We start from the raw sequence: 13,534 nt of genomic DNA, 5'->3' as shown, positions 1-13,534 counted from the left end.
AACACTCCTGTTTCTAGTCCTAAATGTAACAAAACACACAAGAATCAGGTTCTGATGCTGAAAATTATTTCAACTGTATTCAGAGTGAAGGAGTATCCTTGTTTATTCACAAGCAGGCTATCCCACAGCCTCCACTGTGGAGGCTACCGAAGCAGCACTTTGCACCACAACCCTCAACGTTGGTGCCAAATTGGCAGGTGGAGGGAGGTATGCTGTATGACAACTTGTGTTTTGTGGAACCTTAATAAAGTAACTAAAATGAAATAAAGTTCTTGTCATAGGCAGGCTGCGAATAACTCTTGCCTTCAAAAGAAAGGGGAGCACTTGGGAACTCTGTATTCTTGGACTTGCTCCACTGCAAACTGAAGATGCACCTCTTGCCAAGGTTCTAAAGGGGTTTGTGCTAAACCATCTCTGGAACACAGTCTCCTAAACGATTTTCTTCAAAACACATCCAGATCCCACCACTTCTCACCCCTCCACCAACACCACACTGGTCCAAGCTATTACCATCTCACATCCAGCTTAGTATAATAGCTTTTTAACTGGCCTCCTGCCCACCCCTAAGCTCCTACAGTCTGTTCTCCACAGCCAAGTGATCCTTTTAAAAATCAAGTTAGAATCATGTCGCTTCCTTCTTCAAAACCTTTCTAAAGCTCCCCTTCCCAGAGTAAAAGTTCAAACACTTACGACCGCCCTCACAAGCACCTGCATGATTTGCCGTCCTCTCTGCTCTATCACCTCATCTGCTGCTCTCTCCCTTTACTCCATCCACAGTAGCCTCCTTATTGTCTCCTACCTCAGGGCCTTTACACCTTCTCCTAAAACACTCTTCTCCCAGATCTACATGGGATCTCACCTCTTTTAAGTCTTTTAAGTCACATTTTCAATGATGTCTTCTTCCCTGTTCACCCTATCTAAACCACTCTTATCCCCCTTCCCAAGCACTTCCTCTCCTCCCAACTCCTGCCTTTTACTCCTCCATAGCACTATGCCTTTTAGTATAATCCTCTAGGAGGATGTAAATTCCTGGAAGGCAGGAGGTTTCACTTGCATTGTTCATAATCTGCCTTCCATGCCTACAACTCAATACATATTTCTTAAATGAATGAATCTTGTCCTAGGCAGTTGGATTTTCTATTTAAAGTGGCCCTAGTGAGAAGCAGCAGACTGCTGGATGTTTTTCAGTGGAGGCTGTCTGTACCTTTTTCCCCAGCCTCCCTCTGTGTGAAGACGCTGCACTTCACGGGAGAGCGCTCACTGCCCCACCCTCCTCAGCCCACCACACTGTGCACTGACTTATGGAAGGCACGCACCATTCTTAGCAATTGTAAACTTCATTTTTCATCTCATTTAGTTCTTCCAGTCCTACATGACATTTTCCCCCAATACAAACCAACTAAACAAGGTCTTTGATGAAAACAATTGAAAGCAAGTTCAGCCTATTTCCCAGCTCTGCTGAGCGAAGCTGTCCAAACCCAATTGGTGTGATGACTGAGGCAGCCACAGACAGAGCCCCTTCCCCTACAACAGCAACAAGCAACAATCTAAATGTAAATCATTACAAAGCAGCCAGCCAAAAGGAATTCACCTCCTATGAGCCGCAGTGCTCTCCTGGGGGTCCTTTTTCACAAACCAGCAATGGCACAATTTGTATTAATAACCCTATTTAGAGATACTTTTTTTTTTTTTGTAACAAGAAGAGAAAATTCTAGAGTAAGAGTCATAACAAAAAAAAAAAACAGTGCTTGTTCTGAGACAAGGTCCTAAATATGAAGCATCCTTATGAGAACTTATCTCCCAACGCTGGGGCATGAGGTGGGGAAAGAGAGAGAAAGGAGCCCATACAAGAAATGGAGGCTATTGATGCCTTTGCATTATTAATATTGTTAAAATCCAGAGGGCTCTGACATGATGCCAGCACATCTCTAATGTAAAAGAGGACTGCTTAGACCCTAACCCTCTTTCATTCACACTGCTATCTGACAGAACCAAGCCTGTGTCTAGAAATGCAGAGTTCACATTCAAAAGTGTTTTCCACATGACACTGTCCCAAACTGTCAAACATGCTATCTACATACGTCTCTATTTCTAAAGCAAACCTTTGCTACAAGGAGCAGACATTTTTTCTTTTAGCATGGCAATGCTGTCCACGGCTAAGTATGCGCAGATAAGCAAGGGAGTGATAGGTAATACTTTTTTAACATATGATTCTCAAGAATGGGAAATGGAATTCACATTTATATAATCATCAGTTGGCCATTACCAAACAACCCACCTGATGGGACTCTCAAAAGTTGGAGGCCTGTCTTTTCCTCTGATTCCCTATCTTGTCTGACCAGCAAGCATTCAATAGCAAAACTAAGGAGTAAGTTTGCATGATCTCATGCTGAAACTTTCCTTTCCCCATTCCACATTTTATATAAAGACCACTTGGTTATTTGTTCGGGTAAGCAGGAGGCATGGGATGTTGCAGAAATTATAGGTCCCAACCGGCTTTTCTGATGCTGCCGACCACTTCTGGCTGCACTGCCTTGGCCATCCTAAAAGAGCACCACTCAGCCCTAGTCAGTCCTCTAAGAGTCAATGTCTGGGCATCTGTGCAAGTCTAAGACAAAAGGCATCCATGTATATAAAGTCTGAACCACGAGAAGCAGTCCTCAATGATTCTAAACCAACACAGATGAAAAGTTTACCAGAATGTGTGTGTGTGTGTGTGTGTGTGTGTGTGTGTGTGTGTGTGTGTGTGTTTTAGGATCAAGGAACTGTTCTGAGACACTAAGAAATCCATGACTTTTATGTTCTGGAATATGCCCACTTAGTCTTCACTCTAATGGTCTATTAGATGGAAAGGAATCCCTGTGCCCTCTAATGATCCCTGCCAGAAAGAAAGAGGGAGAAAAACCTTCTTAAACTGTTTACCACCCTCCACATGCTGTCATCCAGGAAGGTGACAGTGTTATATATAACTTCTTGGCAAAGCAAACCATTCTTTGACATTTTTTCACAAGTCAACTTAGTGTTTTAATTAGTAGCTAATGAAATAAATAGCAGTCTACAAGATCATCATCATGTCTGCATAAGAAATTTACATCTCCTCTGCTAATTACTTAATGAAACTTTGTGCCATGGGGTGAGTTGCGTAAATAAGAGAAACAGATGTCCAGGGCAGGATTCTAATTGCTTAATAATGAACTAAATAATTCAACTATTCAATTATAAATTTTATGTCAATTAAAAAAGGACTAACAGAAAAGATCCAAATGTGGTCAACACTAAAGGAACCCCCATCTACTGTCCATATTTGAATAAATTAAACTCTGATTATTTACTTTCTGCTCGAAAATTTCGTTCCTGTTACTTTGAGACATCTTTAACTTCCTCGACAATGACGGAAAACACCCAACACTCTACTTGCACAATCTGAACTTGGGCAGTAAGGGTTAAAGGCGGAGAGAAAGGTGAACAGAAATAACTCTTACATGCAGCTTTAACTGTCAGAAGAAACACGTCCTTGCAAGGAGCATGCTCATTAGCAGCAGGAGGAGCTGTAGTGGCAAGCTAGAAACTGTTTCCACCCCAGGAGTTAAGAGTGACTTCTAATTAAGGTCCTTCATATAAAGGGCCAACAAAGCACATTTTTTCCAGTATGCTTTTTCTCGAGAACATAATCCAATCTGCATGTACCCACGCAAGAGCTGCCACACTCCCATGCTGGGTTCACAGTTCTTGGTACTCACCAGATCCCCTCTTCCTCTGCCTATGTTTAACAGAATGAGAAAGATATCACATCAGATTTTCTAAGCTGCAGGAAAGGTTGATCAAGAATCGTAATGTGATTACATGAAAAAGGAAAACCTTAAGACAAAGTATTTTACCTATCAGCTCCTTAGGTTTGATGGTAACTACTGCTTAATTTGTGACAGAGAAACAAGTACAGAGATTTTAAAAACACACAACCTTCTGAAAAGAGAAATTCTTCTAATTGTACTATTTCTTAGCCAATTGCAGAAAGCAGTGGTAAGACTTTCAATTTAGGAACACAGTTTAACTGGAAAGCTTGAGACAACAAACAGAGTTACTTCTTTTAAATTCTGTTTTGTCTCTGACAGAAATTCACATTTGTTCCTTACTGTCACTGTTCTTGTCTTTATTACTCATGTTCTCTCCTGAAAATTTCCAAATAAATTGTGTCAGGCCTGTCAGAGTTGAATCCCAATCTCTCTTAATCTCCCGTCACTGTGCAGCTGGCAGCATGCACACACCCGGGGCTGCTAACCATGACTGTGGCCTTCTGACGTCTCAGGCAGGCTCTTAGCCCTCTGTACAAGCCAACACTACAATTTAGAACAGGAGAGTGGGAGAAGCAAAGTGGCGACAAAGAGAAGGAAGCCTTCCTCATTCGCTTCACCCACACCTTCCCTCACTTGTAAGAAAGAAAGATGAATCTGTTTAATCTCAGGCTGTATGACAGCTTTTGAGGCACTCAATCAGTTTTTTTAGAACCTATCACAGTCTCTTGACAGATTGACATTTATGATCCCAACAGCCTGTGCAAACATCAGTAAGAGCAATAATTAATGAACCTCACACATCACTGCTGTCTCTCCTTCGACCATTTAAAAGGAGCTTAAGCTGCTAAAACCTCTGTCCATGAAAAATACCATTCTCACTGGAAAAACTGATAAAAGGGACCTTAAAAATCTGTTTTACAGGTACTTTCTCTGTTTCTCCTCATGAGTGCATGCAGGGATTAAATTCATCCTCTCCTGAAGGAGTTCAGGAGAGAAAACTTCCTTAGGACCTATTAAACATTTTTCCCTATGGTGTCCAACTGGGATTTCCCCCTCCCTTCTTACTGTCCTAATGGCCTCAGAACAATTTGGGAATATACACCTGTTACAAAGCTATTACATGGACAGAGAAAGAAATTCAAGTCTTCGGTGGGAATGGATTATTAAAATTTTGTGGAAATGCTTTTATATATATGACATGGAGATGAATGTAACTTGAAATATACTTAAGATGCTATGTTTTATATCATAACCATTTTAAAGGTCAGTTGTTCTCAAATTGCCAGGGAGTACCATTCTTAAGCATCAATTTCTCTATTCTTCATCCAGTTCCACTCCTACCCCCGCCCCTTGCCCCTAGTTATTTTTTCTGGCTCTCTCCTTTGCTATTAGAGATACCTGAGGGTGGTCTCCTTCTCCATCACAACCTCAAGACTGAAAGCAGACCTCTGACTCTTCCCTCCCTGTTGAGAACACAAGATCGGGAGACCTGAGGCAGCTGATCGGTAAAGCGGACTATCCTGGGAGTGCACTTGAATATTTGGGGTCTCTGTCCTCAAAATGCTCACAAGATACAAAACATCAGAAATCTTCTTGGGGGTAATTATATCATCTAGCTGCCTCATTTTGGTCATCATGATAGCACTGCGAAACTGCTTCCATAGGGACTTTTTTTGGTTAGAAGACAGGTTTAAGAGCAGCTGAACACATGGAAGTTGTAAGTCATGATAATTTGTACCCAAGTGGGAGAGGAGCACCCACAAGTCCCAAAGGCATGTTTTAAAGACTGGGCTCAGATTTCTCACTTCCCCAAAGCCAGTCTTCCCCTCTGACTCCTGCTGGACAGGAAGGTGGATGCTGATTTTCATGGCACACCTTGACACCAGAAAAAAATGACTGTAAATTTGTTAATGGATCAAGTAGGAGAAGCTAATGGGCTGTGGGGAGAGCAGCTCTCCATGAAATAAAACAATCAAATAAAATCATGGTACCAGAGCCCAATAGTTCCAAAGGAAGGAGTTTTCCCTCAACTTTTCTATTCTGCATGCCTTTTTATTTCTTTTTCTTGCCTACTGTGCTGGCTAGGCCTTCTAGAGTAATGCTGAATAGGAGTGTTGAAAGAGGACGTGCTTGCATTGTTTCCAACTTCAGGAGGAAAACATTCAGCTCTCACGCAACTTTTCATTTTGAAAAATTTCAAACACGTAGAAAAATTCAAAGAGTACAACACCTGTGCACATTCCATTCAGATTCAACAACTGTTAATAATCTGTCACACTGTTTTATCTCTCCTCTCCATATTTACGCTTTCCCCCTCCCAAAACCATCTGAAAATAATTTGCACATATCAAAATACTTCATACACACACATCTAAAATAATAAGGGCATTTCCTGCCATGACCAAAATATCACACCTAAGAGCATTAAGAATAATTCCCCAGTGTCATCTCATATTCAGTCCATATCCAAATTATCTTCATTGTTCTCAAAGGCATGTCCAATCAAGTTTCATGTGTTACATTTGGATCTTATGTCTAAGTCTCTTTTAATCTAGGACAGCATGCCCTTCAAAGTGTTGGTTTTCCTTCATTTGTTCATTCCTGCCATCAAATGACCTAAACTTTTGAACAGTCCTGGTTAGTTTTCCTGTGGAACATACCATATTCTAGATTCTTTACCTACTTATCTACCTTTTAATGGCATAACTTAACTTATAAGGAAGGGGATTTTTAATTGTACATCTCCTCTGTTACATATTCAGGGCCAGAAATTAAAACTTGCAGCAAGTCCCTGACAAATCCACATGGCTGCAGGGCCGGCACAAGCAAGGGCAGGTAAAGAAGAGCAAGTACTGGGTAGTCAACCAGCCCAGTTCCTACTGCACGCTGCAGTGGGGGGAGGCATGTTCTTCCTCTAACGGGTTCTACTGCACCCTTGCCACATACTGGACATCAGAATATAGTTCATCTATGCCTGGACAAGGGACGGATGCTCAGGCAAACATCAGGAGATGAGCTAGCTCCAAGTGTTTAAGCCCATGATTTCTTTTTTTTTTTTTTTTTGCCCATGATTTCTTATAGTCTGATGGCATTCCCTGTGACTAAAGCTGGTCCCACAGGCCACAAGTCATTCCTCCAATTATTTCCTTGCCAATAGCTTCCTGGCCTTTTTCCTGATTGCCCTCCCTCTCATGACGGACTACACTGTTGTTAATTATTGCTATAAGACATCTCTTCATTGCTAAACCACTCAACTCTCTAAAGTTCTTCGTTATTTTAAACCTAAGGAAAAATTTCACCAGATTAAAAAATATACACCAAAAGCCCAGGGATGTTCATTTGCAAAAATAATCACAATCTCATAAAGTACAGTAACATTCTGTTTATTTGCTCTACTTTATTTAAGCCTGTCTATTAATGACCACTCTGTTCAAGGCCATGACAAACAGACCATATATTATTATTTCTCAAGTGCCTACTATGTGCCAGGCACTGGGCTTTGAACTGGCAAATCAGATCTGCATATGGTAGTGATCTCTTCCCTCAAGGAGGCCACAATCCAGAAAGACAGACATATATACAAATAAACCTATAGCACAGTGACATATTAGTATATGAACAGAATGCTATGAACACAAAATGTGGACATGGTAAATTCTTTTGGGTGGGTGATCAAGAAGCAGAAGACAGAAAGGTCAGTAAAGGTACCTCTTGAACTTAAGAACTATATTAAATATATGCAGACAGATGATTTTTTTGCTCGTTTTTGTCATCTCCACATTCTTTTCTGGGGAGCCTGCTTTTCACAATACCATCTGCATATAGCTTACAGCTGTTCATCTACCTTCTTCTCTTTACCAAACTTGCTATCAACTAATAGACCCTTTCACAGTCTCAGGAGCACAGGTAACTGGAGAATACCAGTGAGTGGCTTTAGGGAAATAAAGCTGTGTTACCTTTCCCCTCTCCTTGGCCCCAAATGGTTCAAATTTTTCCTTCCATCATGTTTATTAACCTCAGTATTGGCTTCTGTCTGGCTCAGACACATGCATGGCTTTAACTGCCAACTTTTATCAGGAATCTTCCAAGCCCATTTTCTGTTTATCATTAATCATTTTAGTTTGAGATAATTATAGGTTCACATGTAGTTAGAAGAAATAAGGCAGAAAAATCTCATGTACTCTTCACCCAGTTTTCTCCAATGGTAACATCTTACTAAACTCCAGTATGATAGCACAAGTAGGACCCTGATAATGATACAGTCAAGCTGTATAGCATATGGATATAGTCAAACTACATCCATCACCACAAGGACCCCTCATGTTGCCCTTTTATAAGACAGACCCTTCTCCCTCGTTCCCCTCTTGATCCCTGCCAACCCTTGGCAAACATTAATATGCCCTCCATTTCTATAGTCTTGTCATCTCAAGAATGTCATTTACATGGACAAACAGAATCATATAGTAACATTTTGTCCAAGCTCATTTCTAAGGCCACTACCACAGTAGGTGAATATGATAAAAGAGATTCCTTAAGTTAAGCTTCAGTAATAACTGCAATAATAAGTACTAACACAAAGCACTTATTTTGTAACAGCACCTAAATGCTTTTACAGTAGTTCCCTCTTATCTGTAGGGGATATGTTCCAAGAATACCCGTGGATGCCTGAAACCAGATAGTACCAAACTCTATATATGTTTTTTCTATACAAACATACTTATGATAAAGTTTAATTTATAAATCAGGCACCATTAAGAGATTAACAACAATAACAGAACAACTATAATAATATACTGTAAGGTAAGTTATGTGAATGTGGCCCCTTCTCTCAAAATTATACTGCACTCACCCCTTGTCTTCTTGAGATAACGTGACAGGGAAAATACCTACATGAGGAGATGAAGGGAGATGAATGATGTAGACATTATGATGCAGACTTAGGCTACTACTGACTTTCTGATATGTCAGAAGTAGAATCATCTGCTTCTGGACTGCAGCCGACTGTGGGTAATTGAAACAGTGGGAAGGGAACCAGTGGGAAAAGGAAGCCATGGGAAGACTAATTACTGCACATATATTAGCTCTTTTAGCTTTTGTAACAAGGCTATATGGAGAGTGCTATTATTACCCATATTTTAAGACGAGGAAACTGAGGCATGGGTTAAGTGAATTGCCAAGGATCACACAAAGCTGGTAAGAAGAGTTAGAATTTGAACCCAGGGTGTGTGTGTCCTAGAGTCCTTGCTCTTAACCACTTAGCTATCCTGTCTCCAATGGTTATTACACTTCAACACTCTGCTTCTGCTCTTCCATGAAAATACCTAACTGCAAAGACTAGTTTTTACCACCTCCTATGTATACAAAGACCCAGCTGTCTAGGGGTGAGGGGGAAGCAGATCCTAAGCAAAGTATGGGAAGGAAAACAAGAGACCCTTTCGGTTCCACTTAGAATCTTCTTACCCAAATAAAATGGTACAATTTCTCTAAAATACATCTCCGCTGAATAATCCTACTTGTCTTCTGCTCTTAGAATATGATTTAAAAGACTTACTCCTGGGGCACCTGGGAGGCTCAGTCAGTTAAGCACCTGATTCCTGATTTTTGGCTCAGGTCATGATCTCGCAATTTGTGGGCAGAGTTCCACCTTGGACTCCATGCTGACAGTATGAAGCCTGCTTGGGATTTTCTCTTTCACTCCCTCTCTGCCCCCCCCCTCCCCCCACACATGCTGCACACATTCTCAAAATAAATAAGCGAACTTTTAAAAAAAAAAAGACTTAACTCCTACCATTTTCTTCCCATTCCTGCAAACTTTCCGAATTTCTGTGGACTAGACTTACAGCATTTAGTTTACACAAAATGAGCTTCATTTTTAATTTTCTCTGTTATTTTCAGGAATCTGTCCACAAAAGTTTCTTTACAGATTATTATAGGATGATATAAAAAAAATACTGTGCCCCTAACAGCAAAAGTCAGTTATTTTCATTTGAAATTTTATTTCTTTTAACGGTCAGAAAAAGTAAAACGTGCTTTTTTGCCTTTTTATGAGCCCCAGAAGTCAAAGCTTCCTCTTCTCCACCACCTTGACTCCTTCCTACAGGTCATACACCAGGTCTCTTTAAAAAGGCACTGATGAGGGTGGGTAGCCCATAAACCACTCCTGGGTTCACCGCAAAAACCGCAGCCACCATCCTTGTTTGTTAAATGCCATTCCTACTGCAATATTTACTTAAAGGGTATCCCCAGGAGCTACAGTCTACAGAGGTGCCACTTGGTCAGTGGAGCCTAGCCTGTCACACCAGCAACACAGCAGTCTTCCTTTGTAGCTGATACTGGCCTGGTACCACTTCCTTGTTTTAGCTTCTCCATCAGCAACACCTGTCCTGCCTGCCCATCTAAACCGTATTACTTTTCCCCACAGATTTTTCAGTTACTTATTTTAACTGACAAATTACCCGCAGTATATAATCTTTCCTTCTTATAACGTGCTTGGGAATTTTAGAGTTCAACATTACAAAGCATTGATTTTTTAAAAATATTACATTTATAGCATCAACAGAGTACAGAATAAGGTTAACACTATTAAGGTTAGACAGAGAGAGAAGCAAGATTAAGAAACCCATGAGAAAGATAGACCTCTCAAAAGGTCACATGCCCAAGTCCCCTAACTTCTGTTTCTTGACCACAAATCTAGGTCCGTTACCATGAGGGTTTTTTTTTTTTTTTTTTTTAATTTTTTTTTTTTCAACGTTTATTTATTTTTGGGACAGAGAGAGACAGAGCATGAACGGGGGAGGGGCAGAGAGAGAGAGGGAGACACAGAATCGGAAACAGGCTCCAGGCTCTGAGCCATCAGCCCAGAGCCCGACGCGGGGCTCGAACTCCGGGACCGCGAGATCGTGACCTGGCTGAAGTCGGACGCTTAACCGACTGCGCCACCCAGGCGCCCCACCATGAGGGTTTTAAGACTCTCAAAGTGCTAAGACTGGTCTTGAACTTCTGTTCTACTATCTTTTCCAATATTTCTAGAAAACTAAGATCAGCCACAGTTTATTTTCATTTATCCAAAGAAAGGAAATTTGAGAGAATCCATGAATTATCTATATATCCAGATTTACCATCCTACAACTATGTGTAAGGCAGGCATACTGTTTTCATCCAGTTTCCTAGAACACTCATTTAGAAGTTAAACTGCCTAAAAATACAGATTAAGTCTTCTACTTATTCTGCAGTTATATGAAGCCTAGAAGTTTTCAAATTATACCTTAAAAAACTACAGTTGACCCTTAACACAAGTTAAACTACTTTAAAGTGGGTCTACTAATATGCAGATTTTTTTTGGATACAATACAGTAATGTAAATGTACTTTTTCCTTATGATTTTCTTAATAACATTTTCTTTTCTCTAGCTTTATTGTAAGAATATAGTATTTAATACATATACAAAATATATTATCAATAGACTGTTTATATTATTGGCACAGCTTCTCCTGGTCAATAGCAGGCTATTAGTCAAGTTTTGGGGGATTAAAAAGTTATATGTGGATTGCCAACTGTGCAGGGAGACGCGGGGACAGTGCCCCAACCCCTGTGTTTTTCAAGGGTTAACTGTAGACAACTGTTCAGAGCAAAACTGGACAGTAATGTGACTACAGGCATCTTTCCACTGTTGATCATATACGAAGAGGCCTAGTGGGAAGGGACAGGTCAGGAGTCTTCAAGTAATAATGTAATAACGGACCCCCCCATATTCGGTCTCCAAAGTACGGATGACTTGCTTAAGTCATGAGTCTTTTTTCAGAAGACTGAAAATAGCTGTTCTTTTTGGAAAAACACTGAGTATGGGGGTAGGGTGGGGAAAAGGGGAAAGAATAAGACACTAATTCAATTTTTTTTACTTTTTCTTTAAAAAAACCAAACATACAAAAAGTCAAACATTCCTATGCCCATCATCTCACTCCTCTGAAGCTTAACTACCCTCCCCAAAGTGTTCTTAATTTTCCAACTGTTTTGCCCATCTGGCTAATAATGCAAGTCTCTAGGGGCAGGGGCAGAAGTGACATATTTAGTACTCCACTGGTGCTCAACAACAACAACAACAACAACAACAACAACAACAACAAAGAATATCTCTGTAACAGGGAATAAGTCCTTAATGATGATGATCTTGCAATGAGAGACAGTCATTTTGTGGGCTGTGGTCCAGGTTTAATGTAAGGGAAAAAAAATATTTGAACATTTATATTATGTTATTTAAAAAAATCAGCTTGAATGTATAAGTAGATGCTAAAATTAAATAGCTGATTTGTTTTTAAACCATTTTTGTTTCTAATTCAGCATCAGCCTAATTCAGCTCCTCTCTTACCTATCGTTTAGTTTCTTCCACCCAAGATCTAGTCTTTTGACTCACTGCTCCCAGGGTAAATCCTTAAGTTTATGAATAAATACTTCTGTGCCTCACTGTTACTCTTTCTGATGTGAGGCTAATTGAACCTAAAGTTAGAACACAACATACGATGACAAAGCTTGCCCAGGAAAGCTTTGTCTATTTATTTTCCTGAACGAGTACCATTAGGTATTCATTACTCGGGGTTGTATCAGGGCTGATGCACGTCCTACCAAGTATGTAGAGGGATGACAAAAGCTGCCTTAAGAAAGTGGCTTATGAAGAAAAAAGAAAATCTCATTTGTAAAACAAGTTGCTGGAAAATTAGAGGTAAAGAAGTCTGCATAAAATTATTATGAAAATTGTCTTTATCCCATATTTGAAACATGAGAGGATCAAGTGCCTAACATTTTAATCTCAATTCAATTGACTTTGTTCATCAGCCACTCTTCACTGAAAGATTATTGATCATAATGTCCATGCTAGAAAATCAATTATATATTACATCAATGTTTACTTCACAATTTTGCAAACTGTACTGTGGCTATGTATACCTTGATTTTAAGAATTACACACTGAAGATTTTAGCATAATAAAGGCACCTTACTCAAATGATTAGGGATATGGAACGAACGAACACACACACACACACACACACACACACACACACACACACACACACACGAGGTCAGTAGGGGGGAGGGTAGAAAAAGCCCATATGGTAAAATGTTAAATCTGGGGAACGGGGAGGTGGGGGCACAATAAAGTGAGAATTTGACTTTCTTGTAACTTTTCTGTAAATCTGAAATTGTGTTAAAAAAAACCCAAAACACCTATATTCCAGGGTAGCCATACTTGCATACTGGCTAGAGTGTCTGCCAAATTCTTTCCCAGATGTTGACACTGCTTAGGTCTGATAGGAGAGTGCATGGCAAGATGGCTGTAGCAGGTAATCAACAGCAATGTCAACGCTTATGCTTCTCCAGGTTTGTAGTGAAGTCAACACTTATCTGTTAAGTACACTTTAATGATCAGTCACAGACTTTTACATATCACTTCCTTAATCTATACTTCCTCCAATCCCAGTAAGGACCCATTTTTAATTGCATCAATTACTGCAACTGCTATTCCAGGAAGGATGATGACCAAGACTTAAGATGTGATTTTAATCTTCTAGAAACGGACTTATCAACAGGAGGCCAAAGAAAAAGTAGATCTGAATCCTTGTCACTTACAGGAACTATCAGTTAATGCCAAGTTGAAAAACAGACTTTGCTACAGCTAACACCTCCCATTCATATCAGTACTACACATATTCCCTTCCCAGCCCAACTTTCTTTTAAAAGTCATCCTG

The 13,534-nt window shown here is 40.1% G+C and overlaps 1 protein-coding gene across 1 annotated transcript in view; it reads right to left on the bottom strand.

The window, feature by feature from the left end:
* Nucleotides 1-13,534, bottom strand: part of ZFAND3 (zinc finger AN1-type containing 3) — a 328,034-nt gene that overhangs the window by 30,952 nt on the left and 283,548 nt on the right. The window lies entirely within an intron of this gene.

Source organism: Prionailurus viverrinus, chromosome B2, assembly GCF_022837055.1.
Source record: "Prionailurus viverrinus isolate Anna chromosome B2, UM_Priviv_1.0, whole genome shotgun sequence".
Taxonomy (NCBI): domain Eukaryota; kingdom Metazoa; phylum Chordata; class Mammalia; order Carnivora; family Felidae; genus Prionailurus; species Prionailurus viverrinus.
This window is presented reverse-complemented; position numbering and strand designations above follow the sequence as displayed.